The sequence below is a fragment of the Manacus vitellinus genome, unplaced genomic scaffold (assembly GCF_001715985.3).
Source record: "Manacus vitellinus isolate BGI_N305 unplaced genomic scaffold, ASM171598v3 scaffold_1_pilon, whole genome shotgun sequence".
Taxonomy (NCBI): domain Eukaryota; kingdom Metazoa; phylum Chordata; class Aves; order Passeriformes; family Pipridae; genus Manacus; species Manacus vitellinus.
Window position 1 is genome coordinate 535,695 of NW_021939396.1, and position 5,276 is coordinate 540,970.

The window sequence follows — 5,276 nt, forward strand, 5'->3', positions numbered from 1 at the left end:
TAAGTAAACTTCCTGGAGGAGGGAATTTCCCTCGGGGAGGCGACTGGGTGAGGTCTCCCCTACTCTGGGTGGGTTTGGGGGAAGAACTTGGTCCCACCAGCAGCTCTGTGTGCTCCTGGTACAACAAAGTCTGGGAAAACATGGAAGTTTTCCAAGTGTTTTCTAGTCCTTGAAAAGTTCAGCTGATGTTTCCCGGTGCTTTGGCTCTTTTTTTCGTTGAGAAATCCCATTTTTTTCCTCAGCTGGGGAGGTTTTCTATGGATTGGGACCTGCTGGATGTTTAATATGAGCCTTATTTCCCCCATCCTCTGGGTTTCCATGGGGAGCAGGGATTTGGGAGGGTCTGGATGTTGCAGCCACGAGGAAAGGGAGGTGAGAGCTGAGGGGTCTCTCTGCTCTGCTGAATTATTTTCTAGCGTGGTAGGAGCTGGGAATTCCTCCTGAAATTCACATTTTAGGGGGGATTTCCCTTGTTTGTTTGTTTGTTTGTTTTTAGCAGGAATTTTATTTTTCCCACCTCCCAGAGCAGCTCAGGGGCTGAACTCAAGGATTTGCTGTTTCTTGGTCTCTTTGGGTCCTTATTAAAGCTGAGCTTGACCCTTTGGGGTTGAGCTCTTGGTGTTTACTCCAGGAGAAAATTTGGGATTCTACCAGCCCTGGGGTGTCTCCCTGTTGTTGCAGTGACATCCTTGAGGACTCTGCCTTAACATTGCCAAGAACTGCTGGATGAGGGAGCCATGGGAGTCTCAAGGGATAGTGGGATGAAAAAGAGCAGCAGGTGGGTCCTGTGGGGCATGGCAGGGGATTTTGGGGGGCTCCAGCATTACATGATCACTCTGGATTTCCTGGGAATTTCAGGCCTTAAGGGATCAAGCAGAAAAATCCCTCTAAATTTCCTTTTGAGAGCCCTTTTTTGGTGCTTCTGGAAATCAGGGCTGGGCAGTGTGGGATCACACCATGGATTATTTTCCCCACTAAGGGGTTTGCTGTGGGTATTCCCTGCTTGGCTTCAGCGGGATCAGTTTTTCCTTGTCCTCAGGAAGCGAAAGAAGGAGTTGGAGAAAGGGCAGGAGGTGCCAAAGGAGCTCAGGACAAAGATTGGGAAGAAGGAGCCGGAATGTTCAGTGCAGGTACCTCTTTCTCCCTCCTGGGGTGACCTTGGTGACTGTCCCAAAAGTTTTATGGATGGGGAAAAAAACCCAAAACAACAACCCTATGGCATGAACTTCCTTCTCCCTCACGCTGCTCCATCCTGGTGCAAAGTTCCCTGTAGGAAAAGGGGGAAAAGGGAAAAAGAAGAAGAAGAAACCACCAGAGGTCGAGGAGAAGCCGCTACAGGAGAACGTCATCAGCAGGTGAGTCCTTGGAACTCCCCCCAGGGAGGAGATGGGATCTCCAGGGCTCTGCTCCCTCCATCTGGGATCATCCTATGGGAATGCCACGTCCAACTCTGCTTCCCTTGTGCTGCCTGGAGCATCAGAATGGGAGAAATAAAAGCATGGAGTGACAGGACAAGGGGAGATGGGCTTAAGATGAAGGAGGGAGGGTTTAAGTTGGATTTTGGGAAGGAATTCTTCCCTGGGAAGGGGGGGGTCTGGGGTGGAATTCCCAGAGAAGCTGTGGCTGCCCCATCCCTGGAGGTGTCCAAGGCCAGCTTGGAGCAACCTGGGCTAGTGGGAGGTGTCCCTGCCCATGGAATGAGATGATCTTAAGGTTCCTTCCAACCCAAACCATTCCATGATCCTAAAAATCGTGTTTTCCTTCTGTCTCCTCTGTGTCCAAGAAGCTCCCTAAAGCAGGAGGCTGCAGGAGGGAAAGGTCTTGGCTCGAGCCCGTGGAATGGGATCCAAGCTGAGGAAGGAGCTGCCCCGTGCTCGGTACGTGGTGGTCTGGGAGCTGAAGGATTTGGGAGCACTCCCGTGGTTTGTTCCCAAGGGATCTGTGATGGTGGTGTCCTACAGCCTGAGGATGTGGGAAAGCCCTTGTTTTTGGAGCATCTGGAATTAAATTAAGGAGTAAATTCCCTGTGTGGCCGTGGGGGTTGGATCAGTCATGTTTTGGTGTTTTCCCGGGAGCACCGGGACACGGGGGACTCTGTCACTTCCCAAGCATGATGCTGGGATTGGTCTCATCCTGCAGCATCTTTCCTGAGGGATTTGGGCTTCCTGCCCCATCCCTGGAAGTGTCCAAGGCCAGGTTGGACAGAGCTTGGAGCAACCTGGGATAGTTGGAAGTGTCCCTTCCCATGGCAGGAGGTTGGGTCTGGATAATATTTAAGGTTCCTTCCAACCCAAACCATTCCATGATTTTTGGCTGATCCTGGCTAATTCCTACAACGTTTTGCTTTGCCCACATTAACAATTCCCATTTGTCCTCTTGTGGAAAACCAGCAGAGAGGCTTTTTTTCCAAAAAGGATCTAAAATGTCAGCAAACTCTTTTCCTGGCAGGATAAAACTGGAACCACAGCCTGGAAAAACCTCCCTGGGGTGGGGGGGGCTGTGATCCATGTCCTGCTGTTCCCGGTGCAAACATCAGGAATCCACAGGCAGGATTTCCTTTGGAAGGTCGTGGCTGCGCGTTCCTGAATTTCCCTACGTGATTCCTGCCAGCAGCTGTAGGATTGTGAATCCCAGAGCAGGAATATTCCCAGGGAACGAAAGTTTACGTTGTCCTAACCAACCTCTAATTAACTGAGGTTTTGATTCCCCCTTTAATGAGTTCACCCAGCAGCTGCTTTCAAGAAAAATCCCTCTGTGGTTTTGGTTTCCTTTGAAAGAGAAACTCGGGAAGGCGGAATTTCTATGGAGAGCCTGGATGCTTGGAGAGGGTTGGAGGAGCTTGGGATGGGTTTCAGGGTGTCTGGTGTGGTCAGGAGCAGAAAAAAATCTGGTTTCAGCTTTGAGAACAAGTGTGCAGATATTAAAATAAGATTCCTGGTGGCCTCCAAGGGGCAGATTTTAGGGTTTGTGTCCCCTCTGAGCTCATTTTTTTCCAGGTTCTATCCCAGTTTTCCCTCTATTTTGTCCCTTTCTTGTGTTTCCCACCCTGTGGCTTTGTCCCCACCCCTTTTTCCCTCTTGCCATCTACTACAAAGGTGATTTCCCCTCCTAAGTGCCAAGCTGGCACTTGATGCATCTTTATTTTGGAACCATCCCATTCCTGTTAGTCCTGGAATTCTATCCCAGCAGTGCATCCAAGGAGCAGGTGGTTGGGGAGGGGTAGAGCTTTCGGGTTTTTACTCCATAAAATACTTTAATGGTGGTGTTGGAAGGAAGGCAGGGATTTCCTAACCCCAGAAAAACCTCAAAGCTTGGAAAATCTTGGATGGTTTGGGCTCCTGGTTTCCAGCCAAGGAGGCCAAGGAAGGGGAAAACGGTTGCAGGGTGAGGGGCTGGGTGATTTTTGGGAACGATGCTGCTCTTGGGATACCTGTTCCAGGTCACCTTTCCCAATATATTCCAGGAGGAGACCAAAGGAACCCTCCCCCAAGGGCCATCTGTGGAGCTTCAAGACTCTTCAGGGTGAGTTGAGTCACTTTTGGGATGATTTTTACCCAGAGAATTGGGAACTTTGTCCTTTTTCTTCTTTTTTTTTTTGTGGGGTTGCACAGCCCTGGGCCACCAAAACCAGCAGTTGGTGCCTCCGCTGAGCAGCTTCACCAGGGACACCTTTCCAAAAACATCCTGAGGGGGATTTAAGGCCCAATCCTGGGATTTGAGGGTGGAGAAGGAAGGTCCTGCCCCATCCAAGCTCCCTGAGTCAGCAGGGTGGGATTGCTCAGCTGCAAACACCTCCAGGAACGGAGAGGTGGGAACAACCAGCCTCCCAAATCCTGGGAAAAGGCTGTTCCTTCCCTCTCCCTGCGCTAGATCTGGGCGGAGATAAGAAGCTGAACTCAGACTAAAGCTGGGCCTAAGCAGGTTAATCCTCTCTTGCCTCTTCAAAATGCCCACTGAGAGGCCTCTAATGAGACCTCTGGAATAAAGAGCCGATCCCAAAAGGTGGTAGGAAGGACTTTGCCTCCTGAGTCATGGATCTGTTAATGAGATTGGAAGGGCTGAGCTTGTTTTCCTGGGATATTTTTCCCTAATGAATTTAGTGGGGATGGTCTGACGTGCATTCCAGCTGGAAAAAGCATCTGGCTCCTGGTTTGGTGTTTTTTTTCCTTGGGAGCTTTGTTTCCATCCCAAAAATTCCTGTGCCCCATGTTGTCCCACATTAAGGTAATTAAGGATCAGCCTAAAGTAATTTGGAGAAAAGGGCCAAACCCTCCACTGTCTCTTGTAGATACTGTGTGGGATGTTTTGGATAAAAGCAGGAATTTGTGGCTCTTCTGTTTGGGCTCCCCTGGAATTCCAGGAGAGCCATCCCATCCCTTCTGTTGAGCCTCTTCCTTGGGAGCAGGAATGTGGTTTTCCAGCTCTTTCCTGGGTAGGATCAGGGCTGTGCTTCCAAAATGGTCCTGCTGAGGGGTGCCAGGAGCTGGGAAAGGCAGGGAATGGGGCTGATCCATGGGCTGAGCTCAGCTCCAGCCTTATCCAGCTGGGAGAGGCAGGGAATGGGGCTGATCCATGGGCTGAGCTCAGCTCCAGCCTTGTCCAGCAGGGAGAACTTTCTTGGGAAGTGACAGTGACCCCAAAGGGACAGAAACAAGTTTCCATGTGGACATGGAGGCACAGTCACCTCCAGCCTGGAATCACAGAGGTTGGAAAAGACCCCAGATTTCCATGTGGGACCAGGGGACACCATCACCTCAACCCTCATGGAATCATTAAGGTTGGAAAAGACATCCAAGATCATCAAGTCCAACCACTATCCCACATCCCCAAGTGCCACGTTTATGTTTCCTGGACACTTCCAGGAGGGATGGTGATTCCAGCACTTCCCTGGGCAGCCCATTCCACTGCTTACCCACCCTTCCAGTGAAGAATTTTCCCAATATCCATCTTAAATCCACCCTGGGGAGATGTAGGCTTGGTTTAGGCTGTGCTTGCTACTCCTTCCTTCCTATTTTGCTTGGATTTTTTTTGGGGGGGGAACAGGAGCAGCTCCAAGATGATGTTCCCAATTCCCTGCCTGGCTCAGAGAAACCTTGGGAGGAGTTATTTTATAGGGACAGGTTGTGCTTTGTAATCTTTCTCAAGTCCCACAGAAATTCCAGTGATCTCTGTGCTGAGCAGGGAAACATTCCCATGTTCCCCACCCATATTGTGGATGGAAGGAATTGTGGATTTGGACACTCCTTGTCCTGCAGATTGTTGTGAAGTTCTGTCCC

General features: G+C 50.3%; 1 protein-coding gene across 1 annotated transcript in view; it reads left to right on the plus strand.

Annotated features, from left to right (window-relative positions):
• Positions 1 to 3,468: 3,468 nt before the first annotated feature.
• The window catches only part of TOP1MT (DNA topoisomerase I mitochondrial), a 19,624-nt gene continuing 17,816 nt past the window's right edge, over positions 3,469 to 5,276 (plus strand). The window contains exon 1 of the mRNA XM_029959257.1: positions 3,469 to 3,522. The gene's annotated coding sequence lies outside the window, so the exon portion shown is untranslated. The remainder of the gene's footprint in view (positions 3,523 to 5,276) is intronic.